This window comes from Ranitomeya imitator, chromosome 5 (genome assembly GCF_032444005.1).
Source record: "Ranitomeya imitator isolate aRanImi1 chromosome 5, aRanImi1.pri, whole genome shotgun sequence".
In the NCBI taxonomy this organism is placed as follows: domain Eukaryota; kingdom Metazoa; phylum Chordata; class Amphibia; order Anura; family Dendrobatidae; genus Ranitomeya; species Ranitomeya imitator.
The window spans coordinates 545724667-545734535 of NC_091286.1; the positions used below are offsets into that span (position 1 = coordinate 545724667).

General features: G+C 46.4%; 1 protein-coding gene across 3 annotated transcripts in view; it reads right to left on the reverse strand.

The window, feature by feature from the left end:
* Positions 1-3527, reverse strand: part of CP (ceruloplasmin) — a 297764-nt gene extending 294237 nt beyond the window's left edge. For 2 of the 3 annotated variants that reach the window (XM_069727615.1, XM_069727617.1), the window contains exon 1: positions 3469-3527. The gene's annotated coding sequence lies outside the window, so the exon portion shown is untranslated. The remainder of the gene's footprint in view (positions 1-3468) is intronic. The other variant, XM_069727616.1, reaches the window with a different exon arrangement.
* Positions 3528-9869: the final 6342 nt, after the last annotated feature.

Genomic DNA, 9869 nt, shown 5'->3' on the forward strand with positions numbered 1-9869 from the left:
TGCTACAGATGGATCTGGATAAGTTGGAAACTTGGGCTGAAAGGTGGCAGATGAGGTTTAACAATGATAAATGTAAGGTTATACACATGGGAAGAGGGAATCAATATCACCATTACACACTGAACGGGAAACCACTGGGTAAATCTGACAGGGAGAAGGACTTGGGGATCCTAGTTAATGATAAACTTACCTGGAGCAGCCAGTGCCAGGCAGCAGCTGCCAAGGCAAACAGGATCATGGGGTGCATTAAAAGAGGTCTGGATACACATGATGAGAGCATTATACTGCCTCTGTACAAATCCCTAGTTAGACCGCACATGGAGTACTGTGTCCAGTTTTGGGCACCGGTGCTCAGGAAGGATATAATGGAACTAGAGAGAGTACAAAGGAGGGCAACAAAATTAATAAAGGGGATGGGAGAACTACAATACCCAGATAGATTAGCGAAATTAGGATTATTTAGTCTAGAAAAAAGACGACTGAGGGGCGATCTAATAACCATGTATAAGTATATAAGGGGACAATACAAATATCTCGCTGAGGATCTGTTTATACCAAGGAAGGTGACGGGCACAAGGGGGCATTCTTTGCGTCTGGAGGAGAGAAGGTTTTTCCACCAACATAGAAGAGGATTCTTTACTGTTAGGGCAGTGAGAATCTGGAATTGCTTGCCTGAGGAGGTGGTGATGGCGAACTCAGTCGAGGGGTTCAAGAGAGGCCTGGATGTCTTCCTGGAGCAGAACAATATTGTATCATACAATTATTAGGTTCTGTAGAAGGACGTAGATCTGGGGATTTATTATGATGGAATATAGGCTGAACTGGATGGACAAATGTCTTTTTTCGGCCTTACTAACTATGTTACTATGTTACTATGTTACTATGAGTAGGCTGCCTCCCACTGAGCGCAGATCCAGTAGCCGGAACACCGAGGGAGTAATAGACTCTATGCTTTACTTCATAGACCAGCAGGACAGTCGATTCCAAGTTGGCTGCCCGACCTAAGAACCTAAGCAGACAAGGTGGCAACGCGGAGGAGGGGCGACGCTAGGGTCCCTATAAAATAGCCTCAGGCCACCACCGTCATACGGGTTTGTCCTATCCATCTGGGGGACAGAGAAGAGTAACAAGAGTGAGGACCCTATGGGAGCTAATGCACGTAGGGACCTACTACGTTACTGTGCGCAAGGGGAAGGCTACTGATTTCCACCTGGATAGGGGGACTCTGGAATTGCCATCAGACCGGCCGGACTCTGCCTACCCTGTCATCCGGCACCCTGGACTGTGGATGCTGAAGCCCTCAGTAAAGGTAAAGAGACTGCACCCATTGTGTCCTCGTTATTCACCGCGCCTTGCACCATCCACCATCACCATCTACACTTCTGGGAAGCCATGGGGATATACTTCACCTGTGGGAAGGTATACCATCTAGCTGCCATTCCATCACCCCAGCGGACCCCTAAGCAGTGTCAGTCACCCTGACCGAATATCACAGGTGGCATCACGAACACTACCGTTATCTACAAACTCTAGCCCCTTTTATTGGGCGCCCCTCATAGGGCCACGGTCCGGGTTAGGCCACCGTGACATCCCAGCAATGGGAACTGAAGCACCCGGTACCGAGTACCCCATTGCCCTTACGTGGGGGCGATCCATATGCACAGTATGATGTCCTCATAGCTCCTCTATTTACAGTATGATGCCCCCATAGCTCCTCTATACACAGTATGATGGCCCTCCACAGCTCCTTTATATACAGTATGATGCCCCCACAGCTCCTTATATACAGTATGATGACCCACAGCTCTTTATATACAGTATGATGTCTCCATAGCTCCTCTATGCACAGTATGATGTCCCCACTGCTCCTTATATACAGTATGATGGCCTCGCAGCTCCTTAAATACTGTATGATAGCCCACAGCTCCCTTCCCACAGTATGATGTCCCCATAGCTCCTCTATGCACAGTATGATGTCCCCACAGCTCCTTATATACAGTATGATGTCCCCATAGCTCCTCTAAAAAAGCAAACTTTTATTGACACATCAATAAAAACAATTAAAACGGTATCATACCGACATCCCCACGTACACCCGCCAAAGCAATACAATACAAGCAAGTGAAGGCGCCAATAATCACAAATGCTGAATAGCAATGAATAACACAGCATACTAATCAATGTCCCGTCAGGCACAACATATGTATAGCTGAACCAAGATGGTGTGAAGAGTATAGTTAGCACCCCCACAGAATAAACACAAATACTGCCAACTGAGAGACAAGGATAAACCCATATAGGTCAATGTGGCGTATAGAAACGAGGAGGCGCCTAGGCGACTGGGTCCAGACACAGTGGTGGTAGAAGAACTGGACAGTGTGAAAACAATAAATGTGCATCCGCAGCAATGCCCATGTATCAAAATATAACTACCACCTAGAAGGAGAGTGTATCCAGGTCCCAGGTCCGGCCAGACAGAACAGCTATACATATGTTGTGCCTGATGGGACATTGATTAGTATGCTGTGTTATTCATTGCTATTCAGCATTTGTGATTATTGGCGCCTTCACTTGCTTGTATTGTATTGCTTTGGCGGGTGTACGTGGGGATGTCGGTATGATACCGTTTTAATTGTTTTTATTGATGTGTCAATAAAAGTTTGCCTTTTTATTTATCTTCATTCTGTGGTGTGCAATTATATGAAGTGGTTTCCTTTTTTTTCTTTATTTTTTCTTCGTGGTTCCATACCGCTTCTTTTGCACCCCGTATGATGACCCACAGCTCCTTATATACAGTATGATGTCCCCATAGCTCCTCTATGCACAGTATGATGTCCCCACAGCTCCTTATATACAGTATGATGCCCTCACAGCTCCTTAAATACTGTATGATAGCCCACAGCTCCCTTCCCACAGTATGATGTCCCCATAGCTCCTCTATGCACGGTATGATGTCATCACAGCTCCTTATATACAGTATGATGTCCCCATAGCTCCTCTATGCACAGTATGATGTCCCCACAGCTCCTTATATACAGTATGATGCCCTCACAGCTCCTTAAATACTGTATGATAGCCCACAGCTCCCTTCCCACAGTATGATGTCCCCATAGCTCCTCTATGCACGGTATGATGTCATCACAGCTCCTTATATACAGTATGATGTCCCCATAGCTCCTCTATACACAGTATGATGGCCCTCCACAGCTCCTTTATATACAGTATGATGCCCCCACAGCTCCTTATATACAGTATGATCACCCACAGCTCCTTATATACAGTATGATGTCCCCGTAGCTCCTCTATGCACAGTATGATGTCCCCACAGCTCCTTATATACAGTATGATGCCCTCACAGCTCCTTATATACTGTATGATAGCCCACAGCTCCATTCACACAGTATGATGTCCAGGACAGCACTCCTCTCACAGTCCCCATAATGTGAAAACCATAAAGGTTACTCTCACCTGATCCTGATTCCCTGTCCACAGCAGCCTGGATCTCTTCTTGTCAAGTGTATAAACAGTGGGCGGCACAGGCGATGCCGTGCATGTAGTGATGTCACCTTAATGGTGTGTTACAGCGTGCCAACTACACTATTGAAGTTCTCTTATAAGGATTTATTAGGGTTTTGTGTTTTTATGAAAATAAATTTTCATCACTATATGTTGAAAAATTCAACAACTTTCTTTTATCCTGTGCATCTAAAATTGCTCATGATTTCTCAGATTTGTGTTTGATGTCAGTGGATAAGAACATTCTCCTTTACATTCAGCAGCTAATAATCGCATGCAAACAGTTCTGCTCCCAGGTAAGAAATGGAGACACTATATCCAGTATAGGCAATGGTCTGCAAGCTAAGCAGCCTAGACTGAGACATTAGCAAAGATTTCACATATTTCTTCTGCTGACCTATATAGCATATCTTAAAATGTATTTACATAATTGTCATTACTCACATTTCCTGCTCTACAACACTATTAAAGCTGATGCAAACAAACACATTAATGATTAAGGTTATATGAATATGCAATATAGAAAACACTGAAAGCACATCCCAATAAAGAACAGCAGCACCACAATGAACGACAACAAAAAAGGCAATTTATTCATTGTGTGCAACATTTCAACACAAGAAGTTCTTTGCAGGCTTAAAAAAGTTCTCTTTGGGGTTAAAACATCTTACATGGTGGAAAAACAACACTATTTTCGGATTTCAATTGGATAACTACACTAGTTCCTTTTTGAAATACATTCTTGAGTTCCGATACCAGGGCATTAAATACAGTCATCTTATATTTCTATCTACTATCCACTATATGCACAATCTCTCTTCTGTATAGACGCTTTTATACAGGGGTGCACATAGGAATCATGGAGTCTCAGAGAGAGAATTCATCTTGTACAAAAAAAAAATTACAAAATTTGGTGCAGTAGGAGGGGTCACGCCATGTAGGCGCTGTCCCAAAATGATATATGTGCCTACCAACATTGAGGCTATGTGCACACGTTCAGGAATGTCTGCAGAATTTTCCTGAGCAAAACCGGACTCCCAGCGCAGGAAATCCGCTCACGCTTTTCTCACATTTTTTGCGCTTTTTTTGCGTTTTTTCCCGGACCTCCCGAATGCAATAATATAGCGGCAAAACCACGAAAATCCGCAAAATTAATGAACATGCTGCGCTTTTTTCCGTGATGTGTTTTTTTCTAAAAAAAAAAAAACGCAGCATGTGCACAAAAATTGCGGAATGCATTAAAAATTATGTATGCTTAATGTAAGTGTTTTTAAGCATTTTTGCAGCGGAAAACTGCTGGAAAAATGCGGAAAAAACGCAAAAAATCCTGAACGTGTGCACATAGCCTTAAGCACAGGAAGAGGGACATACAGTATATGGCTGCATGTACATATAAATAGGTCCTCTCTCCTCCTGTACCAGTTGTGACTTGTATTGTTCAAGATTATTGTACTTGTTTAGCGCCATGGAATAAATGGCGCTATAATAATAAATAATAATAATGTGTTATGCACTATTATAGGGCAATATAGTGTTAGTATTCAGTATATATCATATATTCCCCAGGTAGTACCCAGGATCGTAGGGTTATTTGTGAGGCTAAGTGTTCGCAGGGGCTACACTCTGCACGTTTTTATCGCAGCAGAGATTGTTTTCTTAGTCAAAACAGTATCCTAAAAGTACAGTTATATGAAAAAGTTTGGGCACCCCTATTAATCTTAAGCTTAATGTTTTATAAAAATTGTTTTTTTTTTGCAACAGCTATTTCAGTTTCATATATCTAATAACTGTTGGACACAGTAATGTTTCTGCCTTGAAATGAGGTTTATTGTACTAACAGAAAATGTGCAATCTGCATTCAAACAAAATTTGACAGGTGCATAAGTATGGGCACCCCACCAGAAAAGTGACATTAATATTTAGCAGATCCTCCTTTTGCAAAAGTAACAGCCTCTAGTCGCTTCCTGTAGCTTTTAATGAGTTCCTGGATCCTGGATGAAGGTATTTTTGACCATTCCTCTTTACAAAACAATTCCAGTTCAGTTAAGTTTGATGGTCGCCGAGCATGGACAGCCCTCTTCAAATGATCCCACAGATGTTCAATGTTCCTCTGCATGATTGCCTGAGAAGATTTGGAGCGGTGTTTTGGATCATTGTCTTGCTGAAAGATCCATCCCCTGCGTAACTTCAACTTTGTCACTGATTCATGAACATTATTGTCAAGAATCTGCTGATACTGAGAGGAATCCATGCATCCCTCAACTTTAACAAGATTCCCGGTGCCGGCATTGGCCACACAGCCCCAATGCATGATGGAACCTTCACCAAATTTTACTGTGGGTAGCAAGTGTTTTTCTTGGAATGCTGTGTTTTTTGGTCACCATGTGTTAGGGCTAGCGGAACGCACCAAATAATAAGACTGATAGTGTACGGTGCGTTCGTAGCCCGGGGTCCACCGTGCAGAGATGGAACCTGCTGCTGAGTAATGACGGACTATATGGCGGTACTCATAAGTATACTCGCGTGGGTTAAACTTCACCCAACGTGAAGGAAGCGATCCTGTTGCGTCACAGGATCGCGGTACCGCACATAGAAGGCGAGCAAGCAGTCAGCGAACTTAACCCCAACTAGGATTGAAGTCCGATTAGACCACTTGCTGACACAACACCGCAACAGGGTGTGTTAGGCAACTCTTATAATTAGAGCACCGAAGTGCGAACTGTGCCGTGCTGGCAGGCACCACTAAGCACCCAGACGTGGGTCAGGAAGCGCACTACTGGCACGTGGCGCCGCACTGGCGGTCACAGCAACAGACGCTGATACGTGTGTGACACGTTGAGTGATTTGTCGGGCGCTAGATAGCAGCCATACTCCATACGCGAACAGTCATACAATAGGGTAGGGGTATTTAATGAACGACTTGCACTCACAACAAACACACGTATTCAATTGTACACTAGCGCATGGCCGTGCGGTCATGCGCAGTTTATATAGTTGCAGCACAGGAAGTGGCCACAGAAACTTTGCCCTTCCAAGACCTGCCAAGAGGTCCAATGGAATGTGCTGCAGAGCCTGAGCACATGACCCTCGATCTCCAACGGGAGATCTTGCCCTGGGCATGCTCAGTGTGCGCAAACAAGGACTTAGTCCCAGGAAGGTCCGCTCGCCGCTGACCAGCACTGACTTCAATGGCAGGAGCTGAAGAAGCAGCAGTAACTCTCTGTACAGAGTGAGAGCGAGCAAGACACTGGGAGCGACGTCCCCGCTGAGCAGACTCCACTGCGGCCGGAGGAGAATGGGAGACCGCAACGGAGACGGATCGAGATTCCCCCTGTGCAGCAGATGAAACTCGACTCCTAACATTACCCCCACTCCTAGGGCCCCCCCCCTCCTTGGGCCTCGCTACGCTCGAAGGCAGCAATGAGCTGTGGGGCCCGAATGTTTTCAGCAGGCTCCCAAGACCTGTCCTCTGGACCATAACCCTTCCAATCCACCAAATAAAACTTTTTGCCGCGTACCACCTTGCACGCCAAAATAGCGTTCACCTCGTAATCGTCCGTAGACAAACCCGATGTCCCAGCAGATGACTCGGAAAACCGGGACATGTATACGGGTTTCAAGAGGGACACATGAAAGGTGTCGGTGATACCCAAGCGTGGAGGAAGAGCCAGGCGGTAGACCACAGGATTAACCTGTTCGAGAACCTTGAAGGGACCCAAGTAGCGAGGAGCAAACTTAGTGGACTCAACTCTCAGCCTGATGTTACGGGCGGAGAGCCACACCAAGTCGCCAGGGGCAAAAGTCGGAGCGGGGCGCCGATGAACATCGGCGGAGGACCTCATTCTCTCCTTGGAGGCCCGAATGGCATCCTGCGTGCGATCCCAAATGTCCCGTGCCTCCACAGCCCAGTCTGCCACCCTGGGATCAGCGGAAGACACAGGCATGGGCACAGGAACACGCGGATGCTGGCCATAATTTAAGAGGAATGGAGTCTGACCGGTGGAGTCGGCTACGGCATTGTTAAGTGCAAACTCTGCCCACGGTAGCAAGGATGCCCAGTCATCCTGTCTGGCAGAAACAAAATGTCACAGATATGTGACCAAGGTCTGGTTGGCCCTTTCTACCAACCCATTCGTCTCGGGATGATATGCCGAAGAGAGATTTAACTCAATACTGAGTAGACGACATAGCTCCCTCCAGAATCGAGACGCAAACTGGGGACCCCGGTCACTAACAATTTTGTCTGGCATATCGTGTAAGCGAAAGATATGCTTGATAAACAAGACAGCCAACGCCCGTGCAGATGGTAGCCGTGGAAGAGGCACCAAATGCACCATTTTGGAAAAATGATCGGTGATCACCCAGATAATGGTGCAATTACGAGACTTGGGTAAGCCAACCACAAAGTCCTTCCCGACCATCTCCCAGGGCCTGTCAGCCACGGGCAGAGGATAAAGCAAACCAGCTGGCCGTTGCCGAGGAGTCTTGTTCCTGGCGCAAGAGACACACACCCGAACGTACTCCGCGACATAACGAGCCATATGCGGCCACTAGTATGTCCTCGCCAGTAACTCTGATGTCCTTTTAGTACCAAAATGTCCACCCACCCTGGACGAGTGCGCCCAAGAGAGAACCTCCGGTCGCAAACTAGATGGAACAAAAGTCTTGCCCGGGGGCACAGACTCCAGCGAAACCGGGGCCACGGTTCTCAAACCCTCGGTGGGGACAATAAGCCGAGGCTCCTCCTCCTCCTCCGCAGATGACACAACGGAGCGAGAGAGAGCGTCGGCCCGAATGTTCTTCTCCCCAGAAAGGAAATGGAGGGTGAAATGAAACCGGGAGAAGAACAAGGACCATCTGGCCTGGCGAGAATTCAACCGCTGAGCTGTCTGCTGATACACCAAATTTTTGTGATCTGTGAAGACTTGGAAGGGAAAACGTGCTCCCTCCAAGAGATGTCTCCACTCCGAGAAAGCCAACTTCATGGCTAGCAACTCCCTGTCCCTGATGGAATAATTCCTCTCTGCTGGTGCGAAGGTCTTGGAGAAAAAGAAGCAAGGATGCTTCCGACCTTTGAGCATCCTTTTGGAAGAGGACTGCTCCAGCACCAACAGAAGAGGCATCCACCTCCATGATAAATGGCTTATCAACATCGGGGCGATGAAGAATGGGAGTGCTAGCGAAGTGTGACTTTATAGAGATAAAGGCCTTGGAGACCTCCTCAGACCACAATTTGGGATTCGCCCCCTTCTTGGTGAGGGCAACCAAGGGAGCTACCAAAGTTGAGAAATGCGGGATGAACTGGCGATAATAATTGATGAACCCCATAAAGCGCTGCACCGCTTTAAGAGAATGGGGTTCCTGCCAGTCCATCACAGCCTGTAGTTTGGCAGGATCCATAGCCAATCCCTGGGCTGAGATGATGTAGCCTAGGAAAGGTAAGGACTCCTGCTCAAAAATACACTTCTCCAACTTGGCATAGAGGGAGTTTGCCCGTAGGAGGTCGAAGACTTTGCAAACATCTCTCCGGTGGGAGTCAATATCTGGAGAGTAGATGAGAATATCATCCAGATAGACTACGACCGAGGTGGAAAGCATATCCCGGAAGATATCGTTCACAAAGTCTTGGAAAACGGCTGGGGCATTACAGAGCCCAAAGGGCATCACCAGATATTCATAGTGCCCATCCCTGGTGTTAAAAGCCGTCTTCCAATCGTTCCCCTCACGGATGCGAATCAGGTTGTAAGCACCCCGCAGATCTAATTTAGTAAATACCCTTGCTCCCCGAAGCCTATCGAACAGTTCAGATATCAAAGGCAAAGGGTATTTATCAGGGCTGCCACTAGGAATTTCAGGGCCCCATACTGGCAAAATTTTCAGGGCCCCTTAAGACTCCGCCCAGGCTCCACCCCAGCCCCGCCTCCACCCCTCGAACTGTCAACAGCCCCACCGCTGTCTCTTGCCAAAACTCCACTTCTCACAAATCACACATTAACAGTTCCCATTACCAGATCAAACACATAGCCAGCAGCTTTTGTTTTGGCCAAAAGGTTTTTTTAAATTTGAGACGACAACAAGGTAGACTCTTTTGGCCGAGCCCTACTCTACTCTAATCTATTAAACATTTGTTAAAATATGCAATACAATTTAGGTGTATTTTTATTTATTTTTCAATTGACCAATAATACCACATACAAGGGACAAATACCACAACACCATGACCAGACACCATATTATCACCACATAGTGACCTATAATACTATCTACAAGGAACAAATACCGCCACACCATGTGCAGACCACATATTACCACCACAGTGACTGAACAATATCACATACAAGGGACAAATACCA